This window comes from Mus caroli, unplaced genomic scaffold (genome assembly GCF_978045245.1).
Source record: "Mus caroli unplaced genomic scaffold, Mus_caroli_1 scaffold_2, whole genome shotgun sequence".
NCBI lineage: Eukaryota > Metazoa > Chordata > Mammalia > Rodentia > Muridae > Mus > Mus caroli.
This window is the reverse complement of record NW_028227257.1, coordinates 106,971,542-106,984,464: the sequence shown is the minus strand read 5'-3', so window position 1 is coordinate 106,984,464 and position 12,923 is coordinate 106,971,542. Positions and strand designations below refer to the sequence as shown.

At 43.7% G+C, this 12,923-nt stretch overlaps 1 protein-coding gene across 2 annotated transcripts in view; it reads right to left on the bottom strand.

Annotated features, from left to right (window-relative positions):
* The window catches only part of Wipf1 (WAS/WASL interacting protein family member 1), a 100,268-nt gene that overhangs the window by 56,638 nt on the left and 30,707 nt on the right, over positions 1–12,923 (bottom strand). The window contains exon 1 of one of the 2 annotated variants that reach the window (XM_029473825.2): positions 846–1,687. The exons of the other annotated variant lie outside the window; for it this stretch is intronic. The gene's annotated coding sequence lies outside the window, so the exon portion shown is untranslated. Of the gene's footprint in view, positions 1–845; positions 1,688–12,923 lie in introns of those variants that run through there. 2 annotated transcript variants of the gene reach the window in all.

Genomic DNA, 12,923 nt, shown 5'->3' with positions numbered 1-12,923 from the left:
GATTATCAGTTCCGGGCTGGTTAGACACTCCGGAGAATTGCTCCCGCAACCCTTCGCCCACCTTTCTGACACTGTGTTAGACTCACCCAATCTTCTTTACCATGTGTGGACAGGAGGAGGCTCTAGTCAACGACAAGCCTCGAGGCTTCTCCGAACCCAATCAGCTTTAGTCCAGGTTGTGTTGCCTCTTAAACCGAGGACTTCCCCATCTACACTCAAGCTGCCCTACCCCCCTCTTCTCTCCCCACAGCTCATGTAAGGAAGGAAAGGAAGGAAGGGGGTGGGGCAGAAAAATGTATGGGCCTGAAAAGTTATTCTGTCATGAAATGCAAGCCAAAAAAACTCATAGGTTTTATGAGATGAAAATTCCATAAAACAAGCTTTTGCACATAGCCGTAAAGCACGTTTTTTTAGCCACAGTATTTCTTCTCCAACACCGCACAGACGCCCCACACATGTCTGCAAGCACAAATTGACCAGTCCTGTTTCAGATTTGTGCTAGTAAGTAAAGATGAGAAGAGGCTAAGCTGCATTCCACGAAATAACGTATTTAACGAACATCTGAAGTTTATTCTTTTTAAAGGCATAGAAGTTCTAAACAAGGAAGCCAGAGATTCTGAGAATTTCATTTCCACCACAGTGGCTCAATGTTTGTTCCTCTAACAACGTGTGGTTACCAGCTTTGCACAGACTCTTACATTCAAAGCCAGGGCAGTTTTTTTTTTCTTTCTCTCTCTCTCTCTCTCATTAGAAACACACATAAAGTCAGCTCAAGGAAAGGTAGTCAAACAGGTGGGTATTTTAGAGCCACCATGGAGGGTTTTCAGACAGAAAAAGGCACTAACCTGTGTTGCTTTAATCCGCTGAGAAAAGCGACTGAGCGCAGCAGCATCGGTCCTCAGCTATATTCTGGCCAGCTTCCTGTGAGGCTGCATGTGACATTGCACTTCCTCACAGCACCTTCTCCTGCCTGCCTCCCTAACTGCTCAGAGGCATGTGACACAATCGGCCATCTGCTATTTACACACATCTTTTCTATAGGCCCCACACCTATAGAAAAGACCATCTCCTTGCAGGGATTCCCTGGCCTCTTTCAGATGTTCATAGGGCACAAGTAAAGAGGAGATAAGACTGGAGAGAAACCCCCACATTATGGGACAGAGGAAAGCAGGGAAAGAGACTCCATTTTCCTAGGCTCTCCAGTGTAGAGTTGGGGTTCCATAACCTGCAAGGGCGGACGGGTATGAGAGCCTGGGGTTTGGATACTCTCCTGCAGATGGGTCTCTGATACTGATGCCCAGGAGACATCTAAGGACCCTTCATAGTGCTGTTACCAAGATACCCCCCCACTCTCCTCTAAGAGATGCCTTATCGCCGACGGAACAGAACCGACACTTGGCTCCCGTTTCTGGGCCCCGCTGCAACCATGGCCACTCACCCTGAACTTCCTGAGAGAGTCTCGAGTTCACGCAGCCTGTTTAGTAATGCTGTCAGACACTGTGCCCTAATTCTTGGGTTAGAAAACAGAGCCACTGTGTTGTTAGCCTTCCTGGACTAAGTTAACTTTGATGCATGAAAAGAAGAAGGGGTGTCTGGCTATGTCCCTCTTTGTCCCAGATGGGGAAGAAGGCCATTTCTAGCTTTCCTGTCTGGCCATCCTCTTTCCTCTGGTAGTCACCCCAGCTCTCAAGAGGATCCAAACACACAGAAACCTGTGGATGTAGGAAGTGGTATGTGGGATTAAAACTATGTCTTAGACCAGCAGGAATCGTCTCCAATTTGTTCAACTTGACTCTTGCAAAAAGCCCCAAAATGGTTTCTTTCTGGCCACCCCAGCACAATTCTTTTCTCAAAAATTGCTTTTAAAGGGATTTTTGGTTTTGGATTTCAGCAAGGTAACTCTAGACAAGTGTCAAGGGTCGGAACTATTTCCCATGTAACTCTTGAGTGTGGTTTCCATGTGAGCCCCAGAGTAAGGAAATTAGTCCTGAATGAGCGCTGTAGACAACGGTCAGACTCTAGAGTCTCACCACATGATTACAGCTCTGGCTTTAGGAACACCAGTAACTGTCTTCCCACTTTGACAGCTGTCAGCTGGTTTGGGGGTTGGACTGTACATCTGGATTTGCCAGCCGAGCCAAGATGGCTGTCTATATTACAGAAACGGCATTAGCTTTACAATAATGGTAACTCTTCGCCATCTTGGAATCAGACATCGCAAATAACTTTGTGGAGAAAAACAGTAAGGCTCTATGTGAGCATGTGACAGCATTAGATGTCTCACAGTCTGAGTCAGTTTCTAGTTCTGTTTTCTACTAAGTGGGTCTGTGTGTTCTCGTGTGCTGTGGTGTGTAAGGTCAGTAAACATCTTCAGGCACCTAACCAGGCTTCTCCATGTATTTCTCTGTTTTTTAAATTTTAAATTAAAAATGTTTAAGATGTGATTTAAAATTTTTAAGACTTAAAAATTTAGCGGCAGGCACTGCAGACTAGCACAGCCCCATTCCTTTCTCCAGATCCTCCACTCCTTCTGTTTTAGGGGCACCCTGCTTTTCCTTTAAGGAATGGAGAGTAACCCAACCATTCGCCACTGCCACATCTCTCAAATGAACACAGACAAAATGCCCAACCTTGTCATGCAGGTGAGCAAACCCGGGCATCATAACAGTTCTTTGTCAGATTCCTACATGAAAGGTGCTGAAGTATTGACGGTGCCCTAACCATTTCACCACATAGCACCCAGAATAGGCTGGAAGACATGTTGCTACACTGACTGATGTCTCCATCAGTCATTTATCGGATCATTGCCACATGTAGACGCCCAGCTAAGTGCTTTACATATAGATGTTAATTCTCCTTGCAGTGCTGTGAGTTAGATATGGTCATCTCTACTTTACATATAAGAAACCAAACTTAGAATCACTAAACTGTCCAAAGTCCCCTGGTGAGTTTAAAGCCAACTTGCACGCTCAGTTCTGTCTGATTACTAGGGAAATGTAAATCAAAACCATAATGTGATATCATCTAATTATAGTTAGAATGACTATTCTCTCTCTCTCTCTCTCTCTCTCTCTCTCTCTCTCTCTCTCACACACACACACACACACACACACACACCACCACCACCACCACCACCACCAACAACAACAACAACAACAACAACAACAACAACAAAGAAATAAGTGCTGACTGAGGATGCAAAGGGTAACTTTCATATATGGTTAGTGGGCGTGTAAATTAGTGCACCCATTATGCAGAAAGAGTATGGAGTTTCCTCCAAAAACTAAAGTAAAACTCCAACAAAATCCAACACTGTCATTACCTTGGAAAGGGAGATGTTGTTGAGATGCCTGGCCTGTGCCCATACTCACCACAGTTCACCACAGCTCATCCCACAATAGTTAACTAGGCTGTCCACCCACAGAAGGCAATGTGGAATACACCCATACACAGCATTGCTCAGCCCCAGAAAAGGATGAAATCTTGACACTTCTTGCAATGTACAGGGAACCAGAAAGCATGATGTGAACTAAAATGCAGCCACTGGAGGGCGAATACCACACGTTCTCACATGTAATGCAGAAGATGGACGGGTGCTTGCAGGGGCTGGAAAGCGTGACAGAAGATGGAGAAAGATGTCCAATAGATACAAGGGTGCCTCTAGATGGGGAGAACAAGTTCAAAGTCATCAAGCACAGCCAGTAACTGTGGCTAACAACAATTAATTGTGTGTTCCTAAAGCAGAAAGCAATAGAAAGAATTTTCCTTGTTCAAAACACAAAGGAGAAATGTATGATAGATGTGCCAGCTACCCTGACCCCAGCATTTCAATTATGTACACATGGTAAACTATTAGACTGTAGTTATAGATATGTTGTATTTCATGTGTTATAAGCAAAAATGTTTTAAATTTTCATACACACACAAAAAATACCAACAAAGTTTCAACACTTTTCTGTTTCTACATGTGGATAACTCATGTCTAATTCTCTCTCTCTCTCTCTTTTTGGTCAGCTGAACAAAAGTTTTTAAAATTGTATTTAATCATTTCCTACAAATACCTTGTATCTCTTTAGCTAAATCAAAAGTAATCCTGATGTCACTCAAACACTCTCTTGTATACCTTTTCTTCATCAATCTAATTCTGAAAAGATTTAGTTAAATTCTCCTAATATGATTATGAGAAAGCGTATTTGTATTTTTACGTTTCAGTTATATCTCATGTGTTTCACTACTTTAGTTGCACTAACAGATTTTGCTTCATTTAATTAAGTGATAAGACAGTCATACTCATGTTCACTGTGGGTAAGTTTTCTTCTTGGATTTACACTCTTGTGTTTCTATAGCTTTGCTTAAGGTTTTTATATTTAATAGTAAAGTTTCCATTCCTCCATTTGTTTTGTTAGTTGGCATTTTACCAGCTGCTGCCGAATTGCTGTGCAATGTTAACTGACACACAATCCTGAAGATAGCAAACAGCCAGCAAGTGTTTTGCTCTTCCCATGCTGGGAGTTGAACACAGGGCTCAGTCATGGTAGACAAGTGCTTTACCACTGAACTACATCCCCATCATCTGTTTAATGTCTCTGAGACCCAATGGTTTTATTAGAACTTAATCTACTCACATTTGTTTCCATTTTTAGTATACGTATTATTATATTTCTTTTTAGTTTCCCCCTTTTCTTAATTTTTTGCTGACTGAACATGCTTTTTATTATTATAATATCCTCTAACCTTGACTGTGAATACGTGCATTCAATTTTAATGGTTTAGAAATCCTACCTATACATTTCTCTAGATATTAAATACAAGTGACCTTTCTGAGTCAGTGATAGAGCACTGTCAGCAGGACCCTGGTAATGGTAAAGTCACCGTTTACAGGAAATATAACTTCATGTTATTAACAATAATGGCAGAAGGGTGACATTACAGAGCACTTGAAACTGTTCTCTTTGGAGGTATATGAGGAATGGGATAGAGTCTTGCTATGAAGCCCAGACTGGGCTCAAATTTGCAATCCTCCGGTCTCAGCTTTCTGAAGACTGGGATTACAGGTGTGCCACTACATCAGGCTCTAGAAATTGCTATCAGAGGGCAGACTGCAAGCTCCCCACTGACTTCCTCCCTTCCTGTATGGAGGGTAAACTATAGTTCTAACCAATAGTGTGGAGTAGAGGCATCCAGGAAACCAAAGCTGGGACACAGCCAAGACCATCCTGGGGGGGAAAAATCTTGTCAAACTTTAGGCTCTGAGGCCCACAGACACTAGGACAACCTGCAGATGTATCTACAGGAGAGAAGTTGCCCAAGGTGTTTCTGACTACCTCACGCCTCATTACTAGAGTCAACAGCTAAGGTATCTGCTCTAGAATGAGGCAGGATCACAGGAATGCTAACACATCCTCTAAAGAGCTAAGGAATTCAACTGAGAAAAGCAGCCAGAAGTCTGACTTTCCTAATGGACAGCTAAGAAGTCAGAGGATTTGGACCCTGTAAACTTCTCATTTCTGGAAATGAGGTAGTTGTCAATCATTTAAACATTGGTATGACTAGGGGTGGGAGGAAGGAATTCTGGCCACAAAATGCATGTGTTGGTTGTACAGCAGTGTGTGTGTGTGTGTGTGTGTGTGTGTGTGCACGCCCGCGCGCATTGTACATTTACAATGTATGCATTTGAGTAACAGCTAACATTTAAATTCCATACTTAATTTTTCACAGACTGGAGCGACAGTAAAGAAGGGAGAGGGGCCGGGCAGTGGTGGCGCACACCTTTAATCCCAGCACTCGGGAGGCAGAGGCAGGAGGATTTCTGAGTTTGAGGCCAGCCTGGTCTACAAAGTGAGTTCCAGGACAGCCGGGGCTATACAGAGAAACCCTGTCTCGAAAAACCAAAAAAAAAAAAAAAAAAGAAGGGAGAGGGATAGAGGTCTAGGAACAATCGAAATAACTTCCAGGAACTCCGATTTACTGCTCAGAAACTGGTTAGGTAGGACTGCCAAGAATCGATAGACTGCTAGATAACAGTGCTTTTGTTTAAGCATAATTAGATCAGTTTTAATTATTCAGGTTTATCGTCCCAAATGGAGAGAGCCACCTTTCAAGAATTAAAGGGATTTCCCCCAAACCAGTAAATAAGTGGTGGACCTTGGATTTGATACCAAAGCTTCTGACAGCATCCAGTGTCACTTCCTGTGCACGTGCAAACAGTCGTCTTGCTGTTCAGGCTCCGAGAGAGGAGAGCCAGAGTCCGTCCATGCGCATTGCCCTGGGTCGTCCAGGAAGAGGCTTCCCACTGAAGTCAGCTTGTCCAGACAGACAGAGAGCAACTGCTTCCCTCAGAAACTGTGGGGGGATTTTTGGGGCATTACATCATGCAAAGGCTTTCCCCTTCCCACTCATTCGAAAAGACTACATGCACGGAATCTGTGAGCCCTTGGAACAGTTAAAGGGAAGTTGAAAGGTTGACAAAGTTCTCCTGATGGTGCCCCACACAGTGGAATGTTGTTTGTGTGGTTGCAATGTAATGGAAGCTGGAATTATCAGGCTTTGGACCATCTGCTTCCAAAGCCAGAGCCCCCCCTCCCTCCCTAGCCGGCTCACTATCTGGCATGCCACAGGGCCTGACGCCATACACCAAGTTGGCTTCTTTCAATCTTACGGAACTGGATTGCAAATAACCAAGCTGTTTGTTCATCTTTATGGCTAATCAAGACAGAAGGGAAATGAGGAGTTTCTTTGTTCATAAAAAGACTGGCTAGGGACACAGAAAAGCCATGCTGCTACACAGGTCTCCTCTAGGGGGGGCCCTAGAGCTGAGAGGATGAAGGACACATGCCCCATCCCTAACCCAGACACTAGCTCCAACTCATAATGACTAGCAAATTGAAAATTAGAATTTAGTGTTCTCCAAAGGAGTCTCACTGGGGACACAAACTGTTCCTCAGGGTAGGGCATGCCCGGCACTAAATGCCAACAGAAAGCAAGCTCAAGGGAGTCTTTGTTGGGTTACTGCCTCACAATGTTGGGTCAGGCTTTTTTCCTTGACTTTTTCTTTTTGGTTTTTGTTCTTTTTTTTCATATATATATGTATTTTTTATTCACTCTTTTTTACCTTACAGGTCTTTTGCATACATAGCATCACAGTATTATGGAATTCCCGAGAATGAGAATGTGTGTGTCTCTTGTGTCTTCCTTGGGCTTTTTTTTTTTTTCTATTTTGTTCTATCCCAATGTGTAGATTTTTTTATTCCTATTTTATCATTATCCCTTAGAAGCCTGCTTATTTGCTAATGAGAGACAGAAAGGGGGTGGATCCTGATGGGAGGGAGGTGGGGAGGAGCTAGGAGGAGCAGAGGAAGGGAGAACCATAATCAGGAGATATTATATATATATATATATATACATATATATATACACAAGTGAAAAAAAACCAAAACTATTTCAGTAAAAGGAAAAAACCTGAAAGATAAAATAATATTTAGAAAGCCCCTATTTTAAAAGTGAATTATGAAAACACGAGTGTTCTCAAAATGATAATTATGTAATTATTAGGAATAAAAATAATTGTTAGTCATAAAAAAAAAATTCCTGTTGTCACCCAGGATGAGGTTAAGAATCACAGTAAGCCGGGCAGTGGTGGCGCACGCCTTTAATCCCAGCACTCGGGAGGCAGAGGCAGGCAGATTTCTGAGTTCCAGGCCAGCCTGGTCTACAGAGTGAGTTCCAGGACAGCCAGGGCTACACAGAGAAATCCTGTCTCGAAAAATCCAAAAACAAAACAACAACAACAACAAAAAAGAATCACAGTAAATACAGGATTCCAGAAGCAGGCAGGGCAGTTCTAAGAACCATGATGCCTGTGTTCATACGCTACTCAGCGCGCGCGCTCGTGTGTGTGTGTGTGTGTGTGTGTGTGTGTGTGTGTGTGTGTATGTGTGTGTATGTATTGTGTATCTGTGTGTATATGTGAATGCATGCACATGTGTGTGTATATGTATTGTGTATTTGTGTGTATGTGTATATATGTGTGTATATGCATGTGTATATATGTGTATATGTTTATATTATGTGTGTGTGTAAGCTGGAAATTAACATCAGCTCTCTTCTTCAATTTCTCCCTCTCCCCCCACCTGAAGTGGGGTTTCTCACTGACCAGAACTCACAGGTTCTGCTGAACTGGTTGCCCAGCAAGCCTCAGGAAAGCCCCTCCGATCTCCACTTGGATTACATCCATCTCTCAGGGCTTGGATTATAAGCACATCACTTTAGACCACTTTTTATGTGGGCCTTGGAGGTCAAACTCAGATCCTCACACTTGGATGGCAAGAACTCCTACCACTTTGCCCCTGTCCTTTCTTGTAGAAGGCGTGTCATTGTTGATAAGTAGAGAATTTTAGGCTCAGGAAATTCTAGATTAGCAAAACAACTGGTCAGGCAAGGGACTTCACTTCTGAGGTGCTCCGCATGCAGACAACAAAGGCTATTTGGGAATCAGGAGGAATGAAGTTTAGATCATTCTAGGAAGCCTCAATCAGAGCGCCACAAAACAGCTATGAGCCTGCAGGTGGTACTGCAGCACTTACTACAACATTGCCACGATAAATAGACAGGAAAAGCACCATTGGTAATGGGAAGCAATGTGGTTGGGAGAATTTAAACCAGACTTAGAATCAGCCATGGGCTCTGAGGGAAGAACAGGTACCCTCAATGAACTTCGGGGAAGTGTGTGTATTATAAACACTTACTCAGTGCCTTTTGGAGAAACCTGGATTAAAGAGATGTGTTCTTTAAGGCTCCTGGTATTAAAGTGGGTGTTCTCTGACGGAGACTCCAGGGAGAATCTGGTCGTGGGAAGCCCCAGATTTATGCAGGGTATAATTACAGTGGGGGTCATATCCAGCTGAGTAACAGCAAACCCAACCTGGTGTGTTTATCCTCTTTTTTTTCCTGGACTCTGATTTTTAAGGGGCCGCAGAGAGCCTAAATTACACACTCTGCAAAGGAAGTAAATTTACAGAACGCAAACGTTTGCGTTTACAGAACGCAAGAGTTTATCAATTAGTAATAGTCATAGTGAACGAGGAACACCATATTTTGTATATCAACATCTATTATTTTCTTTGCCTTCAATCAGCTCTTGGAAATAAAGTTGGTACTCTGGGCCATGCCTAAAATTTACTAAATTACTGTTGTATATACCTCAATGACATACTTAGGTACTAAACACAACATAATGCCTGACAATTAACTTCCAAGGACAAATTTATATACAGAAATAATCAACCACCTTTGTTTAATAACGTGAAGTGTGTTTATTGAGACATGTCTCCTGAACATTTTGGATAGGCTGCACTTTCACCAGGATACCATGGAGCATCAATCACAATGGCAAGAGACAGCCAAAGAGACTCTGTGGCATGTTACATCACGCTGATTGCAAGTTTCAGTTTTATGGATTTTTAAAAACATACTTGTTAGTGTGTGTGCGTGTGCGTGTGCGTGTGTGTGTGTGTGTGTGTGTGTGTGTGTGTGTGTGTGTGTGCGCAAGTCAGGCGACAACTCTGTGGAGTCAGGCTATCTCCTCCCATCTGTATGTGGATTCCATGCAAATGCATTTACCAGCTAAGCTGTCTTCCTCTCTGGCCCCAGTTTTTAATAAACTCTACTTCCCTCATTATTGGAAAATCACTACTATAAACTATAAAATTTATCAAAGCTTGATCATATTTCAAGTAAGTAGATTTTATAGGTGGGAAGCTCTCCTAGCAAGAAGAAATTTGCGTGAGAGAGGATATACATTATTTTCAGGCACAGTGTGCTACAGAATACACAAGATGCTCAAATAAAGGTTTAAAAAATAACTAGCCTGATTAAAAGTACAAACTGAATGTTACAAAGCAAACATTACCACTACCCTGGATTGTCATGATGATGGACTGCAAAAAAAAAAAAAAGAAAGAAGCCAACCAACCAAAGGGGGACCTGAAAACCCATCTGTGGACTGAGACTAGAGGATTACTTGTGCAGTGTACAGGGCAACGTGTGGGGTTGGGGATTTAGCTCAGTGGTAGAGCGCTTGCCTAGCAAGCGCAAGGCCCTGGGTTCGGTCCTCAGCTCTGGAAAAAAAAAAAAAAAGACAAAATAACAGGGCAACGTGTTTATTGCCTACACACAACTCTTCTGGCCAGAAAGAGAAAGAAAACACTGAAATAGTCGTGGCCACTCCATTCCCCTCTCATACCACGGTGACACACTTAGAGTGACCAGAAATGAGCCAGGAATCTGCAGCCTTCTTGGGATGTGTCAGCGTCCTGCCATACCTGATGTGATTTCAGTTTTCAAAAATACCCAGTTTTCATATTCCAGAGTCCATACCCGATAACCATTTAAGTCCATCTGTGTACTGCGTATACATATACACAAACACAAAGGCATGTTTAAGAAGTTTTAACTCTTTTTTTTTTTTTTTTTTTTTTTTTGGTTTTTCGAGACAGGGTTTCTCTGTATAGCCCTGGCTGTCCTGGAACTCACTCTGTAGACCAGGCTGGCCTCGAACTCAGAAATCCACCTGCCTCTGCCTCCCGAGTGCTGGGATTAAAGGCGTGCGCCACCACGCCCGGCTAGAAGTTTTAACTCTTAAAGGCAGCAAAAGCTTTCTAGCTGAGAAAGACCCTGTCCTTGGGCTATGCAATTCTTAAGGTGGCAAGGGTTCAGCCAAGAATAGGCCCCTGGCAAGCAAACTCACCAATGCAGAGCCAGACTTCCTCTACCAGACACCCAGGAGGCCTTTAGCATTCCAGAGCTAAGTACCAGGCAAATAGGGACCTCCTCCACAGCCTGCAGTCCTCTAAAATAATTCAGACTAGCCGGCCTCAAAGGTCTACCCTATCCTGACTTGCCTCTTCTGCAGAATCTCTGATACAGTATCTGGCCTGAATATTTTTCTCCAGGAGAGTAGTTATGCCTCCCAGCCCAGTCTGCTTCAGTTTACAGATAATGCTCCGTGGCATGACACGCCTCCTTTCTTACAAGCATAGTCGATTTTGTTGTTTCCGCTTGGGGCCACAACTGACTTACCATTGCATAAAGGATGTTAAAACATCTGGACATCAGGCAGGAAAGAGAACTCAAAACTAACTAAACAGATGTGTTTCTACCTCAGCAGGGCCCGTGAACTTTAACCCCACTGAACGGTGTGGAACCAGAAGCCCGTCTCCGCGTGGCTCTTCCTGTTCTGGCGACAGCTGAGAAAAAGCCCCACTGCGGTGACTTTACAGCTCCGTGATGAGCACCCTTCCTATGACAGCTTCTCCAAAATCAGTTCCCTTCAGTAAGGTGAATGAGAAGATTGTCAGCCCTTCTGGGCCTTGGCTCAGGGGTCAGTTTCTTCCTCCTGGACCCGCCCACATAGGATCATAGCCCTGGATTCTGATGGCACCAGCGCAGGCCACAGCCCATCCTCCCACCCAGATAAACTTCCTCCCTCAAGGGAAAGAGTTGGCTGACATCTTTTAATGAAGATTACTCTCTTCCAGCAGTAGAGAACAGAGGTGCCCTCATTCCCAAAAGCCACACTCTAACTCAGTCTGTCAATGGTCTATGCTGTGCACACAACATGCTGCAAAATAAAAGGTGCTGACCCAGCGTGTAAGTCAGCCTTTCTAATCATTTGCAACACCCTCATCTTCCTAGCGTCTCAGTGTATGAAAGCATTTTCTAGACCTGTGAGAACAGCCAGCCAGACCTTTTCAGGAATGACCAAGCCACTTCAGCCGTTCAGATCCCTCCTCTTTACTGTTAAGCAGTGCTTCCTGACAACGTTTTTATTAAGAAGAGGGATATTCCAAAAGAAAGCACCGACCCTATACTCACTCAGGACTGTGCTTTGAGTACTTTTGAGACAGGGTTTCTCTGTGTAGCCCTGGCTATCCTAGAACTCACTCTGTAGACCAGGTTGGCCTCAAACTCAGAAATCTGCCTGCCTCTGCCTCCCGAGTGCTGGGATTAAAAGTGTGCGCCACCACTGCCCAGTTGTGCTTTGAGTACTTGTGGGCTCTCCTCAGAGGGATACACAGTAAGTAATGGCAAGATGGTCACACTAGGAGGACCTGGGTAATTGTCACATAGCCTGGATGGAACCATCTGAAGCCTACAGAGACTGCCCCAGTGAGCAACATTGGATGCGCCATGGAGTTGCTATGCCAGACAAAGCCCATGCTGCTTATCAGGCTAAAAACACAGTGAACAGAGCGAGGTCTGACTGGTCTTTCCTACTTTGTGGGTTCTTCTTTTTCCCACACTTTATCCCCTGCCCCCGTTTCACCCCTTATCACCAAATAGGAGAGAGACCAACAACCACTGACCCCGCCTACTGGGGCTCTAGCGTTTATATACCCTCTGAAAAGTTCCCAGAATTCCAAATGTCACGAAATCGCAGAAACTATCTGCAGCTGGCCTAACCATGCCTCTGCTAGAGCACAAGGCAAATCATAGTCAGCTGATGCAAAGCAGCATCCATAGCCTCACATCTGGGATGAAAATGAAAACATATTCTTATAATATTCCTGTGGTTTTTCTAAAGAAACTGAAATTCCACAATTCTCATTACACAGAAGCAATAAAAATCTTTTAGGTCACTGGGCATTGTGGGATCCAATCATGTACCCTGTGATCAGCCACATCCTATCTTTCAAACTTCAGCTCAAGTACCCGTTCATAAACAATGATAAACAAAGTGGTAACTCATCTAGTTCCATAAGGAAGGACTGACATGTCACGTCAGTCCAAGGGCCTCTGCAACACCAGCTACTTCAGGTCCCAAGAGCCTCGTCTGCCCTACGGGCTCAGATTACTTTACAATGAACACAGTCTCACAAATTATCAGTGTTAACCATTTGTGATGGTTTGTATATGCTTAGCCCAGG